The sequence below is a fragment of the Chiloscyllium plagiosum genome, unplaced genomic scaffold, assembly GCF_037043375.1.
Source record: "Chiloscyllium plagiosum isolate Xiang-an unplaced genomic scaffold, Cpla_swu_hap1 HiC_scaffold_29, whole genome shotgun sequence".
Lineage (NCBI taxonomy): Eukaryota > Metazoa > Chordata > Chondrichthyes > Orectolobiformes > Hemiscylliidae > Chiloscyllium > Chiloscyllium plagiosum.
Genome location: NW_028270167.1, coordinates 96,052,143 through 96,078,178, shown reverse-complemented (window position 1 = coordinate 96,078,178; position 26,036 = coordinate 96,052,143). Strand labels below are relative to the sequence as shown.

Sequence of the window (26,036 nt, the reverse complement as noted above, 5' to 3'; positions counted from 1 at the left end):
TTCGCCTGAGGCTCACTGATGATGTTATCTCATATGGTGACCAAATGTCCGAGAATGAACATTCCATCTCAGCGAGCAAAATTACATCCAGTAATCTCGTGGTGATTGCTGAGATGTTAAGGAGGCAATAGCTGATCAGTTCACGCTGCAATAACACAAAATAATTCTCTACTTTGCAATGGACATAGCAACCAAATACGGTTTGAGGTGATAAATTGTCCTTTGAGAGAGGAAATTCCATCTTATCTGAGTGTTAAACTGAATCGCCTTTATTCTGATCCAATATCATTTGATTCTGGACTCTCCGATAAAGAAAAAACGTGTTCTCAACATTTACTTCGTCAAGTCCCTTCAGAATTCTACACTTTTAATAACATCATCTCTCATAATTCTAAACTTCCCACAGCAGATTTCCATTAAGCTTTTGCACATTTGCCAGAACCTCCACACCGGGGATTGTGTATCTGAAATTACGTGAACTGCCTCTAAAGAAATAATACATAATCGGAAATAAGGAGATGGAAATTGTTCACAGTACTCCGGATGTGGCCTCAGCAGCACTTTGCAGTACCTATTACATATTCTTCTAATCCAACCCCTATGGAATTTGGGCCAAAATTCAATTAGTTTTCCTAAATATCTCTTGCACCTCCCTGTGCGTTCCTATGTTTCAAGCATTTATGTTCTGCAGCTTTTTTCATTTAAATAATGCTGCGTTTTCTTGTTCTTCCTTTCAACATGATCACCTCTCTAGTTTTCACTTTTTATTCCGGTGGGCATAATTATGCCCTCTTACTTAACCCATCATAATCTCTCCGTAGATTGGTTGTACCTCTCTTAGAATTTGCCATGTCACCTGTTGTTGTGTTGTCTGAAAACTTGTCAAAAGTGCATTCCCTTGCTTCCTGCAAATCATTAACGTCGATTACAAAACATTTGTAGTACCAGGAGTGACCTTTGTTGAAGCCTTGATAAAATCTACCGATACAGATCACCATTTCCAAAAATCACTCCTGAAGACCATTTGTTATTTCCTGCCAAATATCAAATTTTCAAACTATGCTGATATACTATCCCCAATACCACGGACATTTGTGTATTATCCTTATGCATGGTTAATTGCGAAACGCCTTCTGTTAGTTTGAACACTCTGACTGTTTCTCTTCCTTGCTATTAATGTCAGACTTTCTCGAAAAGTTCGAACCAATTTCTCATAAATTATTTTCCTTTTCTGGAACCATGTCACTGTTGCTTGATTAATCTGTGATTTTCCACGTGGACTGCTATTTTTAACTGAACAGTTGAATCTGCTGCATTCTTGTTCAACAAGAGATGTTCAGCAGTTTGTCTCACGGTTAAAACAGATTGGTCATGTTCCTTTTTTTCAAAACGTACGACTCGTTGGCAGTTTTAGAATCCTCTCGTACTCTTTCCGAATTCAGTTTCTTTGTGAAAAATTGAAACCAATTTTTCCACTACAATTCGAGTTACATCTTTTCGATTCCAAAGTGCAGTTTATCAGGACCAGGAGATTATATGGCCCAATTAATTTCTCTGACACTACTTCTCTCCTGATGTGTTGATATTCAATTCCTCCTCTATATTCTTAAACATTAGTAGCTTCATTGTGTTTTCTGAAAGAAACACTTAGATTTATTCAGTGCTCGGTGTTCATTTCCAGGCTATCACATGAATTATGTAATTCCCACCTTGACGAGAATGTGTTATTGGCTGGGAGGATGTAATTGTTAAAGGGAAGAAAGAAAATTACTGGTTTTATTGAATAGGATGTGGAGAGCAGTGAATCTCCAGGATGGTAATTAATTGTTTAATATTCACTTGTCCATGAATCGTGACTGAGGATTCAATTTCAGAAACTGGACAATGGTTAGACTGTGATGAGCCGCCATGTGCATTACTGATGTAACAATTGGCAATTGGCCAGTGAAGAGGACAGTCTACAATGTGATCAATGACAAAAAAGACCTAGATGCCAATTTACGAGGCAAGATTATTTCACGCAAAGGAAAATGGTCAAAATTCAGAAATGAGGTAAACGACATGACATTGGAATCCAGTGAACTAAGAGAAGGCAATGGAAATGAAGTCAACGATGCCAGGTGCAGATCATATTTTATTTAGGATATTATGCAAAAGTAAAGTTTATTTTCTTTGCACAGGTGAATGTGAGTAGTACCAGTGATGATTTGCGGTAATTGCATCTCCAGAGGTCTGATGCATGTATAAATGCACATTACCTTCCCATACCTTGGCCACACACCAGTCACAGACCTTCAGCCTCTGCTGAAAACATTCATTCTCAGAAATGGCAAAAGCACCGATTTTGCTGTTGAAAGAGATTTACTATCCACTTCTCTACCTGGTAGTCTTCCAGGTAAGCCATTCAATCAGTTTGTGTTTAATTGAGTTTCGGTTTACAATGTTAATGCCACATACTGTATGTCTTAGTGTTACAAGGACAATATCGAGAATCATGTCGAGACAATTTTTCCAATTCCCTTTTTCTCGAAGCATTAGTAGTTTAGCAATAATAATTCAACATAAGAGTCCTCTGAAAATATATCTGTTGATGTTTAGACAGTCCGACAATACCACATAGAATGATGACTGGAACGGCATATTAAATGCTTGGGTAAATTTTCCATTTTGTAAATCACTCAGAATGTGTACAAAAGTATCTTTTCCTCTGTTTCAATCATGCATTGCAATATTAACGAACATTTCTGTTTCTCTGACAGCGAACGTGATGACTATTTTAATTCTTTTCCGAGGAAACTGTGGTCTTTCCAAATGCATCTCGGCTTACCTGGTGGCCATGGCAACGTCGGATCTATTGGTTATTATCAATAGTATTATAGTGTATCGTATTTTGAGTTATCACTTTCCATTTTCCTTCTTGTCCCACACACCTGTGTGCAAGCTCATTGTATACATGATTACCATCGGTCTGGACCTAACTGTTTGGTTCACCGTTTCCTTCACATTTGACAGATTTGTGGTGATCTGCTGTCAGACGTTTAAGACAAAACACTGCACCAAGAAAACTGCAATCGCAATATTAATAATCATCTCAGTTCTGATCTTATTAAAGAACATCCCAGTTTTGTTTGCATATGAACCAGAGCAAATCATTAATCAAATTTAATGGGGCTGCCGGTCAAGTGTAACTTTCTTTGCGTCATCTCCCGGAATGGCGTTTGTCTGGTTCTGCAGCACCTGGGTTGCTTGGCTTCCATTTCTCCTAATTTTCTTGTTTAATTCTTTAACCATCCACCGTGTTGTCGTGGCGAATAGGACTCGCGTTGGACTCCAGGGCCACAGAACTGAGAAGCGAAACCAATCAGGGATGGAAAACCGGAGGAAGTCCATAATTTTATTGTTCTCGGTATCAGGCAGTTTCATATTGCTTTGGTTGACACATTCTGTGAGTTTGGTCATAACCAGATTGTCACACCCTAACTATTACCGAGGTGACTTTAGCAACCCTGAATACATCGCGACTGAAACAGGGGATATGTTGAAGTTGTTGAGTTGTTTCCTGAACCCATGCATTTATGCAGCAACCCAGAACAAATTCAGAGAAGAGCTAATCAACGTGGGGAAATCTCTATTTGCAGAAAAGAAATCATATCATGTGGAAATGCCGTGGACAAGACAATATATTTTAGCCGAATCTCTTTGTAGCTGAAACTGATTATCACGTCATTTTCCTTCGTCCCTCGGGATGGAGCAGACCTTCTCGAGTTAGTCTTGAACCGCTTTGTTGTGTGTAAATCATCGAAGCTGCCTTCGATTCAAAACTTTTTTTGTGCAAAATAACATGCTTCACGCAGGTATTCCTTCGATGTTTGATTGGACATTTAATGTCGATTTTACATACTGCTTTTCACAAAACAAAGAGCAAAGAACATTTACAGCCCAGGACCATTTACGGCCTTCCAAACCTGAGCCGATCCACATGAACTGTCTAAACCTGTCGCCCAATTCCTAAGTATCTGTATCCCTCTGCTCCCCACCTACTCATGCATCTGTCCAGACACATCTTAAATGAAACTACCGTGCCTGCCTCTACCACCTCTGCTGGCAATGCGTTCCAATCGCCCACCACCCTCTGTGTGAATGCCTTGCCGCGTGTATCCCCCTTAAACTTTCCACCTCTCACCTTGAAAGCGTGACCTCTCGTTCTTGAATCCTTCACCCTTGGAAAAAAACTTGTCTCTATCCATCCTGTCTATACAGTTCATGATTTTGTAAACCTCAATCAGGTTCTCCCCTCAATATCCCTTTGTCTGGTGAAAATAAACCTAACCTACTCACCCTCTCTTCATAGCTAGCACCTTCCATACCAGGCAACATCCTCGTGAACCTTCTCTGCACCCTCTCCAAAGCGTCCACATCCTTTTGGTAATGTGCCGCCCAGAACTGTACACTGTATTCTAAATGCAGCCGAACCAAAGTCTTGTAAAATATTAACATGGCTTGCCAGCCATTATACTCAATACCCCGTCCGATGAAGGCAAGCTTACCACATGCCTTCTTGACCACACTATCCACCTGTGCAGCAACATTTCGGGTACAAAGGACCTACACTCCCAGATTTCTCTGCTCATCAACTTTTCCCAAGGCTCTTCCATTCCTTGTATAATTTTCATTTTTTTCGTTGAAAGTTTTGCATTTGCATGCATATACTGTCTGTAATCTCAAAGATCAATATTTTTTAAAGGCCGTAGAGGCGACATTTGATGTGTTAATTAATTAATCCATTGCAGATACTCAGATCCAATGCTCCAGTTTAAAATCCCGGTCAAGTTTATTTACGTCTTGAAAATAATTAATGGCATTGCGGCCGCAAACTTGTGTACTGCACATTTTATGTGAATACTACATGAAAGGGACTCGACTATCTAACAAAATAACTCATTGAAACGGTGTATACGGCTAAAAAAAAACAAACAAACAAAATGCCCTTCCTTGGTAGCCTATTGATTGCATACTAATGAGATTTTAAAAATGTTAAAAAGACGTAGCCTACAATTTCTAAAAGTTATCTCAAAGTACACATGGCATACGATTAAAGCATTCAGTGATGACTGCACTGAGGAACCGTAGATTCATGGAAATATCGAAAATACGAGTGATCTTTCACCTCAGTGCTTTTTTCCCGCATTCTTCCGATGCCGTTTCATCCCTATGTCCCTCAGATATACCCATGACTACTTCTTGAACGCATTGAGTGTCTTGATATAACACTTAATGCCCACTCCTTGATGTCTGACTGAAATTGTACAGTGCTGGCTTCTTTATATGTGACCAGAGGAAGGGTATTTAGGTTTCTTCTTGCAGGTATAATTTTCAATACACTTATGCTTTCATTAATTGGATGACCTAAATGCGTTAGATAGTAACAGAGTCACACAGTGCGGAAGCAGAATCCTCTGTCCAACCAGTCTTTGCTGATTATTATCGGGCAAATGGAAGTCAATGATCGAAGTGATGGGAGACACAGGGAAGAGTTGTCTGCCAGACAACCGTTATACCACAAGACAGAATTAAGAAATTCGGCTCATCCACCACACAATCATGGCTGGTATGTTTCGCACGCCATTAGCAGACCTTCTCCCAGTCAGTATTGAATCCCTTTGTTAGAGCAAATTATCGAAGCTACCTTCGATTCGACAGTTTCTTTAAGAAATTTCACAGACAACCAAATACTGAAGCAAGTATTTCAACTTTATAGCCCGTAGCAAACAAAATAAAACCTCCTAAGTCTGCAAGTTCAGCCTGAGAGTGGAATTTCACTCTTAGAACATAGAAAGGTACAGCACAGAACAGGGCCTTTGCCCAAGGTGTTGTGTCGAGGTTAATCCTAATGTAAGATATAGTAACATAACCTATGCACCCCTCAACTCACTGCTATCCATGTGCATGTCCAGCAGTCGCTTAAATGTCCCCAACAACCACAGCTGGCAACACTTTCCATGCATTCACAAATCTCTGCATAAATAACCTACCTCTGACCTCTCCTTTATACCTTCCTCCTAATGTCTTCAAACTATGACTCCTCATAACAGTCAGTCATGCCCTGGGGAAAAGTATCTGTCTATTGACTCTCTCTATTTCACCCATTATCTTGTATACCTCTATCAGGTCTCCTATCTTCCATCCTTCTCTCCAGAAGAAAAACCCGAGTTTATTCAAATTTTCTTTATAAGGCAAGCCCTGCAGTCCTGGCAGCATCCTGGCAAACCTTTGCACCCTCTCCAAAGCCTGTTTTTCTTTCCTATAGTGGGGTGATCAGAACTGGACACAATATTCCAAGTGGGGTCTCACCAGGGACTTGTGGAGCTGCAGCAAAACCTCGACGCTTTTAAATTTGAAGCCCCTATTAATGAAAGCCAAAACACCATATGCTTTCTTAACAACCCTATCCACTTGGGTGGCAACGTTGAGGGATCTATGTTTTTTTTAGATTACTTACAGTGTGGAAACAGGCCCTTCGGCCCAACAAGTCCACACTGACCCGCCGAAACGAAACCCACCCATACCCCGACATTTACCCCTTACCTAACACTACAGACAATTTAGCATGGCCAATTCACCTGACCTGCACATCTTTGGACTGTGGGAGGAAACCGGAGCACCCGGAGGAAACCCACGCAGACACGGGGAGAACGTGCAAACTCCACACAGTCAGTCGCCTGAGTCGGGAATTGAACCCGGGTCTCATGGCGCTGTGAGGCAGCAGTGCTAACCACTGTGCCACCGTGGCACTCCCAGATCCCTCTGTTCCTCCACACTGCCAAGAATGCTGTCTTCAATCCTATGATCAGCATTCAAGTTCAATCTTCCAAAATGCATCATTTCGCACTTATCCAGGTTGAACTCCATCTGCCATTTCTCAGCCCAGCTCTGCATCCTGTCTACGTCGTGCTGCAGCCTGCAGTCGCCCTCTGTACTATCGACGACACCTCCAACCTTTATGTCATCTGCACATTTAATAACCCATCCCTCAATCTCCTCATCCAAGTCATTTATAAAAACTACAAAGTGTAGAGTCCCAAGAACAGAGCCCTGCGGGACCCCACTCAACACTGACCTCCAGGCAGAATACTTTCCATCGACAACCACTCTCTGGCTTCAGCCAGCCATCGGAATCCAGATAGCCAAATCTCCTTGTATCGCATACTTGTCCCTGAATAATTTATTTTGGAAAAAGTCCCTTGATGTAAATTACTCCAATCTGCATTTACTTTGGCTGCTTATTAAGAAACCTCACAGTCATTCAAATGCTGAGACAATTACTTCAACTTTAGTGCATATAGCAACAAAGCTGAGAATCCTGAAGTGAGCAAGTTATGACTCAGAACCTACCTTAGCTATTTATGTTAGATTAATAGTATGATGCGAACCAACACTGTCTGTCTTTGGTGTCCATTGATAGATCCCTGTGCAATGCTCTTCTCCAGAGTTCATCTGTCGATGAATTCTGTTGTTGTCCTATTATACAGAAAACGGTACTTCAGTCTATAGAGACATAGTGTTGATAATCATTCAGATTCTTTCATTCAAATGATTAATTACTTTATCAGCGTTCTCAAGTCTGCAGCTTGCTTTCTCATCAGAAATAAGGCCCCTGTCCTTAATGCATGTCTTTTTTTCATTTGTGGGATGTCGGCATTTCTGTTAAGCCAGCATGTATTAAACAGCTCTAGGTGCCCTTGAGAAGGTGGTGGTCTGCTGCTCCTTTGAACATTTGCATCTCATCTACAGTGGGTTGATCACAATGCTATTGAGGAGGGAATTCCACGATTTTCACACAGCGAACGTGAAGGAATGGGTTGTGAGGGTTCTGAATGGCTTGGAGGGGAAGTTGAAGATGTTGGCACTCCCATACATGTGCTTCCCTTGTCTTTTTCCTTGAAAATGGTCATGGAACGTGATGGAACGTGATGACTGAGGATTTTTGGTGAATGTCTGCAGTGTGTCTTGTAGGTGGTATGGACTGCTGCGATTACGAATTGATGGAGGAGGGAGTGGATGCATGTGCATGTCATACCAAATAAGTGGGCTGCTTTTTCCTGGAGAGTGGTTAACTTCTTGACTGGCTTTGGACCTACACACATCCAGGCAATTGGAAAGTTTTCTTTCTGACTCCTGATTTTGTTCATTGCATAAAAGGTGTTCCAAGATCCACATCTGCGGCCTTTGTGGTATATAAAGGAGAATGATCATCCTTCTTGGAATAAAAACTGAATCACCCTAAGGGGAGTGTAATTTCTTATAATGTTTTAAAAGGACTATGAAAAGTGGTGTCATCCTGCTTTTCAGCAATTTCTAATAGTTAAGTGAAATAAATCCCTGACACACATTTTGCGATACACAAATAACAATTTATTTACCTGACATAAATAGTGAGCACACCATTCCCCTATATCTACTATTCACGAGAAAAATACAAGATTGAAATGGTATGCTGTTTTTATTACTGCCTGAGTTTTTCCAAATTCCTAAAATGTATGCCAAGTACAGAAAAAGGTCAACCACACCCTGTAGTCCAGGCCTGGAGAAATGCTTTTTTTCTTCAGCCTGAGGTTTTCTTAAATACTGAATGACCTTGTATTGTTAATTCATGTGCTACATGCAACACCACCTGTCTATAACCCCATGGTAATACAACTTGATGAACCTCTGCCTATTTCCGATCCGCCTGATATTTGATAGTTTGCATTTCCTGATCAGGATATCATTTTAAAGATCGTAACATTCGGGAATATACTCAGATGTTTGTCTGTCAACGCTATTTGATATACTTGCTTCAGTGTTTTCAACTTCTTGTTGTGACTGAGTTAATAGCTTTGCACGAAAACTATCCGCTTTTTCCTCCACTTATTCCTTTTCTGATTGACTCACTGGGTCAAGCATGGCCTCTTATAATTCAACTTCAACTTCCTTATCTGTATTCTCTGATTTCTGCTCCTGTTTCACCTGGTGGGTTTGTGACCTTGTTATCACACAGACAGGAGAAATCCCAGTATATACTTCCTGTAATTCTTGAGTTGTCTGATTCTGTGCTGGTTATTCGATCACCGTGGGTAACACCTCTACTTCCTGTGGTGATTCCATTTCCCGTGTTGGTGATGTCATTTCCTGTTCTGTTTCTCAGAGGATTATTAGTGGGACAGCCACCGTTGTTTTTGTTGGTAGAGTTCCTTTTGGAATGCCACGCTTCTAGGAATCTCGTGAGTGTCTCTTTTTGGCTTGTCCGAGAATAGATATATTGTCCCAGTCGAAGTGGTGTCTTTCCTTATCTGTATGTATAGACACTAGTGATAGTTGGGTATGTTTTTGTCCAAAACAGTCTTTCGTAAATGACGTTCATTTCGCTTGTTGTCTGTATCGAGCCTTTCAAGTTCATTAGCTACTGGTTTAGTGTGTTGCTGGTTTTTGGGCTGCCATGATGCCAAATGAAGAATCTGGCAGTCATTTCTAAGATGTGTTTAATGAAGGGGAGTGTGCCCAAGATTTCTGGGAGTATTTTGTCTGCTTCTTTGATTTAGTTGCTGAGACATCGACGGACTGTGCTCATTGGGTACACATTCTTTTTGAATACAGTGGAAGTGCGGTTTTCCCCTGCTGTTCGTAGTTCCTCTGTGCTGCAGTGTGTGGTGGCTGGTTGGAATAACGTACTAATGCAGCTTCATTTGTAGAAGAAGAGGAAAACGTTTGGGAAAATCACAATAATGTGCCATTCCTATATGTCACAGTAGAATGAACAGTCTAAGGGGGAACTTCAAACCAACATCTACAGGAAAACAACATATACGGACCAAATACAGAATGGAAGGAGCGATCATCCCAACATTAACACGAAGCTGCATTCGAACATTTTCTGAGAAAAAGCACGGGAAATGGCATCACCATAAGAAATGACATCACCAGCCCAAGGAAACCTGAGCACAGAAATAGAATGTGGTCGACAACTCCAGTGCTTCACCGGAGACTCACTGATGATGTTACCTCGTATTGTGACGTAACGTCTGAAAGCGAACTTTGCCGTTCATTGACCAAATTTACATCCAGTAATCTCATGGGGATTGGAGAGTTGTTCATGAAGGGAATTCTTAACCAGTTCACGCTGCAAAAACACGAAAGTAACTCACTTCCTGGCAATGGGCAAAACAACCAAATATTTACCACAACTGTTTGAGGCTATACTTCATACATATTAAGGCCATTAGGTCGCAGGAAGTATAAACAACAATGGACCATACTGCTTCTAGAGTTGACTCTGACATACATCAGGAGCATGAACGACCCAATACTGTTCACCTTCCATTCTTTGCCTTTCCCCGTAATGAATGATTCCCTTCGTGATCAGCATCTATCTGTTTCAGTCTCAAATAGAAGCGTGGACTCTGTCCTGCAATTTCTGTGGCATGGGGTGCCGAGACACAATCGTTTGTGAGAAGAATTTCCATCTTATCTGAGTCTTAAAATGAATTGCCTTTATTTGGATCCAAAATCATATGATGCTAGACTCTGCGATGACAGAAAACGCATTTCCAGCATTTACCTCGTCAAGTCCCTTCAGAATTCTACAAATTTCAATGACTTGACCTCTCATAATTATAAACTTCTAGGAGTAGGTTCCCAACCAGTTTAGCTTTTACACATTCACCAAATTCTTACACCGGGGTTGAGTATCTGAAATTTTGTGAACTGTCTCTAAAGAACTAACATATTTTCTGAACATAAGGAAGTGGAAGTTGTTCACAGTAATCCGGATGTGGTCCCACCAGCACTTTGCAGTAAATATTACATATTCTTCTCACAAAACCCTTTCGAAATTTGGGCCAAAATTCGATTAGTTTTCCTGATTATCTCTTGCACCTCTCTGTGCATTTCTATGTTTCATGCAGATGGATTCTCAAGCATTTATGAGCCCTTTTCTGTTATTTTCATTTAAATAATTCGGCGTTTTCTTGTTCTCCCATTCAACATGAAAATCTTCTCTTTTTTTCATTTTTTTATTCATTTGGACATTTCGTTTGACCACTTACGTAATCCATCATTGCCTCTCTGTAGATGGGTTGTGAAGTAGAATTTGCCTTGTCACCTGTTGTTGTCTTGTTCGAAAATTTGGCCAAAGTGCATTCCCTTTCCTTCCTGCAAATCATTCATAATGATTCCAAAACACGTGTAGTACCAGGACTGACCCCTGTTGAACCCTTATCAATGAAGATCGCCATTTCTAAAAATAACTCCTGAACACCATTTCCTATTTCCTGCCAAATATCAAATTCTCAAACTATGCCGATATACCTATCTCTGAGACCATGGACACCTGTGTCTTCGCCTTTTTAGCATGGTTCCTTGTGAAACACATTCTGGTAGTTTGAACGCTCTGCTTTCACTGTTTATCTTTCTTTCGATTATGATTACGGCTTCATCGAAAAGGTCGAAGGAAGTTTTCAGAAATTGATTTATTTTTCTGAAGACACATTAATTTTGCTTGATTAACCTGTGATTTTCCAAGTGAACCGCTATTCTTTAATGAACAGTTGAGTCTGCTGCATTTGTGTTATCAACAATAGATGTTCAGCAGATTGGCTCACGGTTAATAAAGTTTGGTCACGTTCCCTTCTTTTTTCAAAAAGTATGACACTTCGGCAATTTTTGAATCCTCTGGTACTCTTTCCGAATTCAGTTTCTAGAACATAGAACACATAGCATAGAACAATACAGCGCAGAATAGGCCCTTCGGCCCTCGATGTTGAGCCGTGTGAACTATTTTCAGCTCGTCCCCCGACACTATTCCAAAATCATCCATGTGCTTATCTTTTATTTTCCTTTGAAAAATTAAAACCAATGCACATACTACATCTGTAGTTACAACTTTTCGAATTCCAGGGTGTAATTTATTAGGAAAAGCGCAGCAGGTCAGGCAGCATCCAAGGAGCAGGAGAATCGACGTTTCGGGAATGAGCCCTTCTTCTGAAGAAGGGCGCGTGCCCGAAACGTCGATTCTCCTGTTCCCTGGATGCTGCCTGACCTGCTGCGCTTTTCCAGCAACACATTTCCAGCTCATGCCAGAAACGTCGATTCTCCTGCTCCTTGGATGCTGCCTGACCTGCTGCGCTTTTCCAGCAACACATTTTCAGCTCTGATCTCCAGCATCTGCTGTCCTCAATTTCTCCTGTAATTTATTAGGACCAGGAGATTATATGGCCAAATTAATTTCTCTGACACTACTTCTCTCCTGATGTGTTAATTTTCAATTCCTCCTCCATATTCTTAAACATTAGTTGCTTCATTGTGTTTTTTGAAAGAAACACTGAGATTCATTCAAGTGCTCGGTGTTCATACCCAGGCTACCAGATGGACTACATCAATTTTCAGCTTGAATAGAATGTGTCACTGGTTGGGAAGGTGGCATTCTTAGAGTTAAGGAAATTTACTGGTTTTGTTGAATCGGATGTGGAGTGCCGTCAATTTCCAGGATGGTAATCAATCGTTTAGAATTCCCTTGTCCATTAATCACGACTGAGTATTCGATTTCAGAAACTGGACAATGGTTAGACTGTGATGAGCTATGGTATGCATTACTGACGTCACAATTAGCAATTGGTCAGAGAAGAGCTCAGTCGATAAAGGAATCAAGGACAAAAAACGTAGATGCCAATTTCCAAGGCAAGATCATTTCACACAAAGGAAAACCGTCTAAATTCAGAAATGAGGCAAAGTTCATGACAATAGAATCCAGTAAACAGAGAAGGCAATGGAAGTGAAGTCAACGATGCCAGGTGCAGATAATATTCTATTTAGGATATTATGAAAAAGAAAAGTTTGTTTCAGCTTCACAGGCAAATGTGAGTAGAATCAATGCTGATTTGAGATAATTGCATCTCTAGAGGTCTGATGCATGTATAAATGCACATTACCTTTCCATACCTTGGCCACACACCAGTCACAGACCTTCAGCCTCTGCTGAGGTAATTCATTCTCAGAAATGGCAAAACCACCGATTTTGCTGTTGAAAGAGATTTACTATCCCCTTCTCGCAGCTGTAAGTCTTCCAGGTAAGCCATTCAACCAGTTTGTATTTAATTGATTTAAAATTTTCATTGTTAATGCCACATACGCTTTATCTCAGTATTACAAGAGCAGTATAAAAATCGTGCCCGGACACTTTTTCCTGAAGCTTTTTTTTCTAGAAGCATTAATAGTTTAACAATAATAATTCAGCGTAAGTGGCCTCTGAAAATATATTTGTTGAACTTCAGACAGTCCGACAATACCACATAGAATGATGACTTGAACAGCATAATAAATGCTTGGGTAAATTTCGTAGATTGTAAATCAGTCAGAATATGTTCACATCCTTTTAATAAGTACCTTCACCTCTGTTTCAACAATGCATTGCAATATTAACGAACATTTCTGTTTCTCTGACAGCGAACGTGATGACTATTTGAATTCTCTTACGAGGAAACTGTAGTCTGTCCAAATGCATCTCGGCTTACATGGTGGCCATGGCAACATCGGATCTATTGGTTATTATCAATAGTATTATAGTGTATCGTATTTTGAGTTATCACTTCCCATTTTCCTTCTTGTCCCACACATTTGTGTGCAAGCTCATTGCATACTTGACTACTATCGGTCTGGATCTCACTGTTTGGTTCACCGTTTTCTTCACATTTGACAGATTTGTGGTGATCTGCTGTCAGAAGTTTAAGACCAAACATTGCACTGAAAAAACTGCAATCACAATATTAATAATCGTCTCCGTTCTGATCTTATGAAAGAACATCCCGGTTTTGTTTGCATATGAACCAGTGCAAATCATTAATAAAATTGAATGGGGCTGCCGGTCAAGTGCAACTTTCATTGCTTCATCTCCAGGGATAACTTTTGTTTGGTTCCATAGCGCCTGGGTTGCTTGGCTTCCATTTCTCCTAATTTTCTTGTTTAATTCTTTAACCATCCACCGTGTTGTCGTGGCAAATAGAACTCGCATTGGACTCCAGGGCCACAGAACTGAGAGGCAAAGCAATTCAAGAATGGACAAACGGAGGAATACCATAATTTTATTATTCTCGGTATCAGGAAGTTTCATATTGCTTTGGTTGACACATTCTATGAGTTTGGTCATTACCAGATTGTCACACGCTAATTACTATCGCGGTGACTTTAAAAACCCTGAATACATCGCGACTGAAACAGGAGGTATGTTGAAGTTGTTGAGTTGTTTCCTGAAACCATGTATTTATGCAGCAACCCAGAACAAATTCAGAGAAGAGCTAATGATGGTGGGGAAATCTCTGTGGAAGAAAACAAATCATATTATTTGAAGAAAAGAACAGTGGACATGACAAATGTATTTTAGCCCACTCTCTTTGTAGCTGACCCTCAATTTCACAATGTTACCAACAGAGAATTATTTTGGTCCCTCGGTCTGTGCAGAAACATGCTTTCAGCAGATATTCCTTCGATGTTTGATTGGATATTTGATCTTGATTTTGCATATTTTTAAAATATTATTTTTGTTTGGAAGTTTTGCATTGCATGGAAAAGCTATCCGTATTTTCAAAGGTCAATGTTTGTTTTGAAAAGAAAGCATTAGAGTTGACATTTGACGTGTAAATAAATGAATCCATTGCAGATACTCAGATCCAATGCTCCAGTTTAAAATCCCGGTCAAGTTTATTTATGTCTGGAAAAATAATCAATCATATTGCTGCCGTAAACTTGTGATCGGCATATTTTATGTCAATACTGCAGGAAATGCACTGGACTATCTGACAAAATAACTCATTGAGACGTTATATATAGCTAAAGGAAAACAAACAAAATGTCCTTTCTTGGTATCCTCGTGATTGCAAAGTACTGAACTTTTCAAAAAAATATAAGTACACGTAATTTGGCTTCTTATTAAGTAGCCTCACAGTCCATCAAATGCGGAGACATTTACTTCAACTATTTAAACTAAGCTGAGAATCCAGAATTGAGCACGTTAAGCCTCAGAACCTACCTTATCTATTTCCCGATTTATACTGAATTAAAGCGACGGTTCTAACCAACACTGTCTTTTGGTGTCCATTGATAGATCCCTGTGTAGTGTTGCCGCCAGAGTTCAGTTGTCAAAAAATTCGGTTGCTGCCCTATTATACAGAAATCCGTACTTCAGGTCTGCAGAGACAGGGCATTGATAATTATTTAGAGTCTTTCATTCCAATGGTTAATTATTTTTTCAGCATCCTCAAGCCTGCAGTTTGCTTCCTCATAAGAAACAAGGTCACTGCTCCTTAATTCGTGTTCTTATTCATTTGTGGGATGTTGGTATTTCTGTTTGGCCAGCACTTATTGAATAGCTCTCGTTGCCCTTGAGAAGGTGGTGTTTTGCTGCTCTTTTGAACATTTGCATCTCATCTGTAGTAGGTTGATCACCATTCTATTAAAGAGGGAATTCCAGGATTTTCACGCAGAGAGCGTGAAGGAATAGTATTATATTTCCAAGTCTGGAGTGTGAGTGGTTTGAAGTGGGAAGTAGAAGATGGTGGTACTCCCATACATATGCTGCCCTTATCTTCCTTCATGAAAATGGTCATGGAACGTTCTGGCTGAGGACCTTTGGTGAATTTCTTGTAGATAGTATGTGTGAGTTTATGGGAGAGGGAGTGCGCTGCTTTATCCTTGAGAGTGACCAATGCCTTGACAGTCTTTGGAGTTTCACACATACAGGCAGGTGGAGCGTTTTCTTTTAGATTCCTAATTTTTGCCTTTCAGAAGATAGAGCGGCCTGAATGGTGCTAAACATTGCGGAATCATCAGTGAACATTCCCACATTTGACCTGACAATTGCTCCAATATGGGTAAACCTACCTGATTAGTTTAAGCCAGAAAAGCTTTATCCCGTGCAGAAGCCAAGAACTTTTAAAAGTAAAAAATAACAACTGTATTTATTTAACTATAACAGAGGATAATTAACCAACAGGTATTTACAACTCCTTCCTCCTACTTATCTTTTACTTTCCCTTTTATAATGTTAGTCCAATAAACCCCCCGAGTACGATTTACCAAAGAAAAATCACAATTCAAAACCAGGCGCTGTCGAATCTTGCCTTTGTACCTTCCTCTGTAGATTTTCTTCTTGCTGTGGTTCTTCAGAGGAGGCTCCCAAGCACTGAGGATGTCACCTAGCCAGGGGACGAAACGTTTGCAACAAAAATTTCTAGCTCGACGAACAGAACCACAGCAACGGGCACCCGAGCTACAAATCTTCTCACAAACTTTGAATTTTCTTCTTCTTGGAAAGTTCCATTTCACAGGTTATTGATAGATAACGGTACCTTTAAGACAGCTGTGCTTCAGGCAGTCTGTACGTGTTGGTGGCTTGGCAGTTCTCTCTCAATTGTTCAATTTTTCCCAGTCTTAGTCTCCAAAGCATCGGATTGTTTCATTGGGTTTTTAATATTGTCAATATACTAAATTCAGACTTGATTGGAGGTTGGTATTTTAGGGGTATAATTCAAACTGATTGTCCGATTTCGAAGTTGCTGTTTGTCTCATACCAACTCAGCCAGTGCTAGTTGCTGGACGAAAATGCTACATTGTAAATGCTCCATCACTCTGTGTGCCTGCTTCGTCCTTCACTCTCTTAAAGGCACAGTACACTCCGACACCTTCACAGCAAAATGGAGGGAAGGCCATTCATGAAGCAGCTGACGATGATTGGACCTAGGACACTAACCCGAGGGACTGCTGCAGAGATGTCCTGAACCTCAGATGACTGTCATTCAACAAACACGGTCATCTTCCGATGTCCCAGATTTGACTCCAACTGGAGGACAGTTTGCGCCCTGCTACACATTCATTGCAATTTTTCTGGAGCTTTTAGATGTCACAATTGTTCGAATACAGCCTTGATGTTAAGGGCTATCACTCTCACGTCACCTCACATTCGGCATAACACTACCTGTTTGAAGTCACAGCTTACTTCACATAATTCTTAGTTCTTCTGCGGAGCAACCGGTTGTCCTTGTTGTCCAAGGCAGCCAGTTATCAAGCAAATGTTGAGGTAATTTTGTTCACCTAATTTCGACTCACTATTTTGCTCGGGAGGACAATTATTTTTAATCCCTATGCACTTTCTTGGCTTTGTCCCGAAACAGGTTATTCCATGTGATTATTTCGAGTCCGAGCCATTATTGAAGTCCTGAAGTTTATAAATTACAGTCTTTTCTTCTAATTCGCTAGTTTACACATGATGAATAGATCCCACCATTTTGGTTCATATCCGAAATGAATTGCTGCACTATGCTCAATTTGAACATGCATCATTTCATTATACGTCACAGACATGCACAAACAATAATTAAGCAATTAGTTACAGAAAAATAATCAGTAAATTAAACACAAAAGTAATAACCACGTACAAAGTTATACACATGCTTTAAATTTAAACAGTGTAATAATCATGTCAAGAAGGGCATTAAACTATTACAAGGGATTTACAACCAGGCAATTATGGAGCATGCCATTGAATTATTTACTTGTGTCTCGGACAACCTGACAGAATTTGGGAACATTAGAGGCGATTTCCAGTTGCAGAACAGTCCATTATCTGTAGACTTGGTGTTTAAAAAATATCTGTCTACTTTTCTCAAGAGAATTACAGTCATTCCAGTTTTCCATTTCTGCTCAATATTTTAACGTGCAAAGAATGAAGGCAAGCATTGTGCACAGCACTTTGTGGATTATAATTGGTGCATGTTCGGAGCGTTACTGTCAAAGTCCGGTTTTCTCTTTATGCCTTGGAATTGATAGGAGACAATTGAGAGGAAGCAATTTCGTTGTGGTATTAACACGAAACTATTAATCCAGAAACTGGGTTTATCTTCTGTGTTTAACCGAGATTCAAACCATGTTACGTTCCGACTTCGAATTCAAGATTTTAATGGTAACCAATGACACCATTGCCAATATCCTGCACATAACGATGAGGTTCGGGTATCTCATGCAGACGTGTCTGACATATTTTTGGACAGTGTAAAAAGCTGAGTGGTAAAAAAGTGGTGCTGGATAACACACAGGAGGTCAGGTAGCATCTGAATAGCAGGAGAGTTAATATTTCTGACATAACCATTCATTGATACTTTCCATAACAACCCACGACATCTTCCAATTCCAAAAATTTGTCACCATTTACATGTTTACCTATATATCCCAGAGTCCTCCAACACATTTGCAGACCCTTCATTCTAAATCGTTAATGGCAGTTTCAGGTGACGAGGTAGACAAGCAGAAGGCTAGAAGAAAACAGCAAGCCAGGCAGAATCAGGAGGAGAATAAGTCAATGGCTCGAGTGTAACCCTTCTTCACGAACTCCAGCAACTGCAGTCGTTTTGTCTGTAGCCAGCTTTCAGGTGACGAGGCTGAAATAGTTTGAGACACTGCATTGCCTTGATTCGGTGTGTTCGTTTGGTGGACTGTGTAGTTTTATTGGAATATTCTTCAGAGTGGCTCAAATATTTCAGGGCAGGAATTGTTTGGCAGTTTGATTAATTTTGTAGACTTTTGCTGGTTTAGGGATTTGTATTTGACTCAGAGAATGCAATGTTTTCAGGATTTGATTGTTTGTATATTCTTTTTAGCAATTTTGTTCCTGAAAATGAAACGAATGATCACAGACGAAAAGGCAACGAGTCCGGAACAGCAGTAAATGTATGCTACCATATGCAGAATTCAGGCAGAGAGCAGATTTGAGGGTTTCACGAAGTTTAATTTGGAAGCTATTGATGGATTTTTCCCATTACAAATTTCTCAGACAAAGATCTGCATTGGTTGTGACAGATGTCCTTTATGGAAATATGACCGAAACAATAGTCAACTCACTGTCAATGAGCACAGTCGAGCTGAAAGCTATGGATGAGCACTTGAGGGGTATTTTATTGGAGGATCAGAGGTTAGTATAACTGGATCAAATGATTCTTTACAACAGCCAATCAGAATTTGATGTGGCTATTTTCCGCATTCGCTGTGACAAATAAACCTGTGTCTTCAGTATTACATCAGAGGATTTTGAAGGGAACTAACTCAGATGACGGAACGTCTTTGTTCAACACTGAACGAAGAAAAGTTTTTGCATCACAGTCTCAGTAGAATTCCTCGTTTCTCAACAAAGTTTTCTGAGGATGCTCTGCCTCGTAGTTCAACAAGGAGGGGCACTCTGGAGCATAAATGTGGCAATTATCTAATTCTCAGCATGCCTCAACCATACGAAGCTGGGTGGCAGGGTGAAATGTGAGGAGGATGTCAGGAGATTACAGGGTGACATGGACAGGTTAGGTGAGTGGTCAGATGCATGGGAGATGCAGTTTAATTTGGATAAATGTATGGTTATCCACTTTGGTGGCAAGAACAGGAAGGCAGATTACTACCTCAATGGAATCAATTTAGGTAAAGGGGCAGTACAGAGAGATATGGGAGTTCATATACACCTGTCAATGAAGGTAGGCATGCAGGTACAGCAGGTAGTGAAGAAGGCTAATAGCATGTTGGCGTTCATAACAAGAGGGATTGAGTATAGAAGCAAAGAGGTTCTTCAGCAGCTGTACAGTGCCCTGGTGATACCACACCTGGAGTATTGTGTGCAGTTCTGGTCTCCAAATTTGAGGAATGACATTCTGGCTATTGAGGGAGTGCAGCGTAGGTTCACGAGGTCAATTCCTGGAATGGCGGGACTAACTTACCCTGAAATACTGGAGCGACTGGGCTTGTGTACTCTTGAGTTTAGAAGGCTGAGAGGGGATCTGATTGAGACATATAAGATTATTAAAGGATTGGACATTCTGGAGGCAGGAAACATGTTTCCGCTGATGGGTGAGTGCCGAACCAAAGGACACAGCTAAAAAGTACAGGGTAGACCACTTGGGACAGAGATGAGGAGAAACTTCTTCACCCAGAGAGTGGTTGCTGTGTGGAATGCTCTGCCCCAGAGGGCAGTGGAGGCCCAGTCTCTGGATTCATATAAGAAAGAGTTGGATAGATCTCTCAAGGATAGTGGAATCAAGGGTTATGGAGATAAGGCAGGAACAGGATACTCATTAGGAATGATCAGCCATGATCATATTGAATGGCGGTGCAGGCTCGAAGGGCTGAATGGCCTACTCCTGCACCTATTGTCTATTGTCTATTTGACATGGTGATGTAAGGATATTACACTGTGCTTGCTGCAATGGGGGTTCCAGGGATTTTATGACAGTAAGCTTAACTTTTTAAATCTGTGATATTCTTTCTGGGTTTGATTCGGTATTGTGTGCATAATATCTTGTTGCTATTCTGAGCAATGCAGAGTAATGACTGCTGTCCTCTTATGTGCAGCTTTAACTTGAACCACCATTACACTGAATACCTTATCCTTCAGCATCCCCACCAAATACAAGCAACAGGAACAGTGAAGACACATTTTCAGCCATTTCTTTCCACTCTTTATTCACGTGATCTACTGCTCCATTTCATGGTTGTACATTATGATTGCTGAATAGGAGTATATCTTGCTGCACTCTAGGCTCCTTTGAAAGGATATTGTCCTTTTAAAGAGCAAGAGTGTCATTCCCTTAAAGTTATCTCTCTCTCTTGTTTACTGTTTTCCCGTGCAAAAATACTAGTGACTGATCATAAAACGTTATCGTAATTTTCTCTCTACAAATGTTCCCACACCAGTGAGTTCCTGCAAAATTTTCTATTTCAATTTTTCTTTGGACTGCACATTTCTTCTGCAGATGCCTGAAACAATGATTTTCTTGTGCATCATGCAATCAATGATCTGCAATCGGTGTCCATACTGATAATATTGTATGCTGGAGAATTTTGCAGAAAGACTTAGTCATGACATTCCTTTTGTGTCTTACATCTGGAATGACAACCACGAAGAGCTGATAATGTCAACATTTAATTCTGATCATATTTTGCAATTTCTGGCATCATACTGTTAAAATATTAACGTTCTAATATCAACACCAGACTATCAATATTTTATTGATAGTCTTTTTTTTATAGACCTAACAATGAGATTAAAAGTAATCATTTTGAAATAATTACCTTCTGAAGGTCAAGCAGTGACTGAAAATTAATGCTGGCTCATTCATCATTATTCACGTCTGATGAGCGAATCATAATGAAATTCCCTTCACGCTTACTGATGTTGCTGCATGACCTATAGGATTTTCTGTTTCCATTCAGATTAGGACCATCCAGCCTCTTCAGACTCATGCAGAGTTCAAATGCTTCGGATTGTGATGAGTTACTATTTCCACGGATATCGTTGTCAGAAAGTGCATCGAAACGGCAACATTGAGTTAGAAATGTGCAGCCAATGCTGATGTGAAACTGACAAAGATGAAGAAGCTATGCCTTCTTGAACAAAAGGAGCCTGATCGATGCAACGACAGAAAGAGTGCTGTTAGGAAGGACGTTTCATAAAATTGTTCGCTTGACAGTGGAGGAACGGTAAAAGATGTTTTAAGTGAGAACTGCCTTTACCATGTTTGAGAATGTGGTTTTCCCACGCGTCCGGTGTCCTTCCTCATCCAGGTATTCTAGAAAGCAGTTTCAAAAGTCTTGCTGAACAAGTTATAAGCGGTTACTTCTGTGCATTCTATTGATGCTAATCAATGCTGTCATTACACCAGTGGCAGACTGAGAGAATGCATAGCCTGGTAGATGTACTGTCTTTCTGATGGCCTGTTTAATCCTATCGTGTGTGATGTTTCCCGACATTGATTGTTGCTTCACTCATCCAAAGAAGTGGGCAGTATGCTATCACAGACCTGACTTGTGGTAATTAAACAATGGACGTCATTTGGGGTTACAGGACTTGCATTCCAAGTGCAGATCTGCCTGCGTGTGCATCAATATATTTTTTTTTCCCTGAACTTACTTTTTTCATGAAATGGACCGTAATTCCAGTTTTCAATTTCTGAACAATAATGAAACCTGGATATAAGGAGAGCATTTCCTGCATGCATGTAAGTTGCACTTAGAGCGTTTTTTTTTAAAAAAGATCCAAGTTTATCTTTACGTTCCCCTTCCCAATGACAGGTGGACTTCAGATTAATACCACAATGCAATTCATGGAGGGTGATAAACCTATTCAGATCGAACAGTGTACTCCAGTTCTGACATTTTTCCAGATTTAGCAAATGAAGTTGAACATTTCTGGTAGCAGGATCTTCCTATTCAGAAAATTGTGTCACCAATCGCCCGAGCTGGATTTTGATGCTTTGCCTCAGGTCTCTGACAGTTTTCAGTATTGGGTCTATTGAAATACTCTTTCTCTGACTGACCTATGCGCCCTCAGGTAACGATGATGTGGAGGTGCCAGATTTGGACTGTGGTGGACGAAGTTAAAAATCACACAACACCAGATTATAGTCGAACAGGTTTATTTGGGAGCACTAGCTTTTGGAGAGCTGTTCCTTCATCAGATAGCTTTGGGAGAGGATCATAAGACACTGAATTTACAACAAAAGATTACAGTGTCATGTAACTGAAATGATGTACTGAACAAACCTTGATTTCTGTTCAGTCTTCCATCTTTTAGAATGGGTTGCATCAGTTCATTAATATGGAAATCCCAGTCACACTCTCGAGATAACTTAAGATTTTTTATTAAAAAATGGTGACATCTCAGCTCAGACAATGCATTAAAGCTGCAAGGTTAGAATCTGTCTTTCTCCCAAACTTGAGTCAGACTGATTATATTTCCACACGTGGAGTTTGTACAACGAGATCTACGTGTTTTTGTACATTAGTCAATGAAAGCAAGCATGCAGGTACAGCAGGCAGTGAAGAAAACTAATAGCATGCAGGCCTTCATAACAAGAGGAATTGCGTGTAGAAGCAAAGAGGTCCTTCTGCAGCTGTACAGGGCCCTGGTGAGACTGTACCTGGAATATTGTGCGCAGTTTTGGTCTCCAAGTTTGAGGAAAGACATTCTGGCCATTGAGGGAGTGCAGCGTAGGTTCACGAGGACAATTCCCGGAATGGCAGGACAATCTTCCACTGAAAAACCGGAGCGACTGGGCTTGTACACGCTTGAGTTTAGAAGGCTGAGAGGGGATCTGATTGAGACATATAAGATTATTAAAGGATTGGACACTCTGTTCCGTCTGGTTGGCCGTTACTTTTAACATTGATCGATTTATGGCCATTTGTTTCCAGAAGCTGAGAATTGTCAGACTGAAATTCTGGCACTTGCAGTTCTGCTTTTCTGCAAAACGTGTTTTTTTCACGAATATTCCCCTCTACTTTGTGTCAGAACCTGGAAAGAGTGTTGATAATGTATCATTGTTTTGTTAGAGAAATGCAAGCTTTTTGTATTAACCCTGGATTGACGAGTAGTGTTGACTGGTTAGATGCGATTTTTCATACGATTTTAATAAGAATTTGCCCATTTTCTCCAATTATATTCCTTAATGCTCTTACTGTAAGGCATAGTTTATTGACTGGTCAGGTTCAGAAGGGACTGAAGGGCCAGAGCAAGAACCGATGTCACAGAGACTCAGAGTTGGAGAGCAGAAGGAAATCTGTAGTCTTCCTCTTCACCATGCGTGGCAGCTTCATACTTTTGTGGCTGACCGATGTTACAGAACAGGAGAACGTGAGGACTGCAGATGCTGGAGATCAGAGCTGAAAATGTGTTGCTGGAAAAGCGCAGCAAGTCAGGCAGCATCCAAGGAGCAGGAGAATCGACGTTTTGGGCATGAGCCGAAAGGTTCCTGAAGAAGGGCTCATGCCAGAAACGTCGATTCTCCTGCTCCTTGGATGCTGCCTGACCTGCTGCGCTTTTCCAGCAACACATTTTCAGCTCTGATGTTACAGAACATAGAACATAGAACATTACAGCACAGTACAGGTTCTGTGCACCGAGCTGTAGAAACAATCTGAAGTCTATCTGCTCTACAATTTCATTTCCATTCATATGTTTATCCAGTGACCATTTAAATGCTCTTAAGGTTGGCGAGACAGTGCGTTCTGCACCCTTACTACCCTCTGAGTAAAGACAATATCTGTGACATCGCTCTTATACCTATCACCTGTCAATTTGCAGCCATGTCCCCTCGTGCTAGCCATCACCACTCGAGGAAAACGGCTATCACTGTCCACACTAGCTAATCCGCTGATTATCTTAAATGTCTCAATTAAGTCACCTCTCAACCTTCTCTCTAATGAAAACAGCCTCAAGTCCCTCAGCCTTTCCTTATAAGACCTTCATTCCATACCAGGCAACATCTGAGCAAGTCTCCTCAAATCCCTTTCCAAAGCTTTCACATCCTTCCTAAAAGGCGATGACCAGAACTGTACACAATACTCCAAGTGCGGCTGCACCACAGTTTTATACAGCTGCAGCATGACTTGTGGCTCCCTCTACCATATAAAACTAGCACACTACATACCGTCTTCTCAACTCTATCAATCTGGGTGGCAAATTTCAGGGATCTATGTACGTGGACACCGAAATCTCTACGCTCTTTTACACTGCCAATAATCTTCTCACTTGCCCAGTAATCTTTATTCCAGTTCTTCCAAACACATATTACACATATGACAGATTCACAAGTGTTAGTCTCAATGATTATGTTGTGTCTTGGTATATATTCGAATACGTCAGCTGGAAACTGTGAAACTTAAATTGCTGCAGATGCATTTATTTATCGGGTGACTCAGTCCAAGTTCAGAAAACAGGTCAAAAGTGCGGTGAAGCATCCACTGACAGCAATTATTCGATTAATTAATAAATACATTATACTATGAAAAGCCAGCTGCCTGGCCCTTTGTTTCCAATCCATCAATCAACTGAAGTGTGGACTGTCTTTACGTCTATTAATGCATCCAGAATGAAGAGGGAGAACGCGATGGTGCGAGTGAGGAATGGAGTGCTGAGAGAGACACATCGCTGGTGAGAAGCGGCAACAGCAGCTGCACACACTTCCACTCAATCAGTTTAATACTCTGAACCTTACCGCTGCCCAAAGGACCGAGTTGATACATTTTGTTTGCTGGCTTTTCAGACCCGTCATTTATGACCATTACCAACGGTGAAGGAAAGAGATACTGCGTTGGGGGGAGGGTAGTGGTGAATTGGTGTTTGACTTTTTTTAGATTAGATTAGATTACATTACAGTGTGGAAACAGGCCCTTCGGCCCAACAAGTCCACACCAACCCGCCGAAGCGAAACCCACCCATACCCCTACATTTACCCCTTACCTAACACTCCGGGCAATTTAGCATGGCCAATTCACCTGACCCTGCACATCTTTTGGACTGTGGGAGGAAACCGGAGCACCCGGAGGAAACCCACGCAGACACGGGGAGAACGTGCAAACTCCACACAGTCAGTCGCCTGAGGCGGGAATTGAACCTGGGTCTCAGGCGCTGTGAGGCAGCAGTGCTAACCACTGTGCCACCGTGCCGCCCACACTTCTGGTAATGTGAGGTACAAGCGCTTCCGCGGTGATCCAGAAATCTGGGCAGACAAAGCAATCAGGCCTGAGGGACAACCCTGGATGAACAGGAATAAGCAGTTTCTTGTCCTCTCGTGATGTGGAGGTGCCCTCAATCGAGGCAATATCTGCACTTATTAGCCATCCTGCTTTGCTCACAACTGGATAATTCAGTGTCCCTATTCAAATGTAGCGGGTTAGTTCATTTAAATGTGGCAAATGTGGTGGCTATTCACTAATATAGAGATAGAGGAGGCTTGAGATTTTTATTGACATATGAAGCAGATTCGTTTACTTTTGGTGAAATGAAAAACTCATTTTCACCATATATGACACAGTTTGAGATATCTTAAAATGTTCTGAAAGTTACAAATGTGTCATGCATTTACTGATAATATTATTTTGTTTGTTTCAAATCAGGAGAAGAGACAGATTTGTCTTTTTTTTTTCCAGATGCTTTCACTTGATTCAACGGACTCTTCCGAATCATTTGCAGGGAAGTGTGA

General features: G+C 40.8%; 1 pseudogene; it reads left to right on the top strand.

Annotated features, from left to right (window-relative positions):
- Positions 1-2,326: 2,326 nt before the first annotated feature.
- On the top strand, positions 2,327-3,709 carry LOC148142451 (putative G protein-coupled receptor 139; annotated as a pseudogene).
- Positions 3,710-26,036: the final 22,327 nt, after the last annotated feature.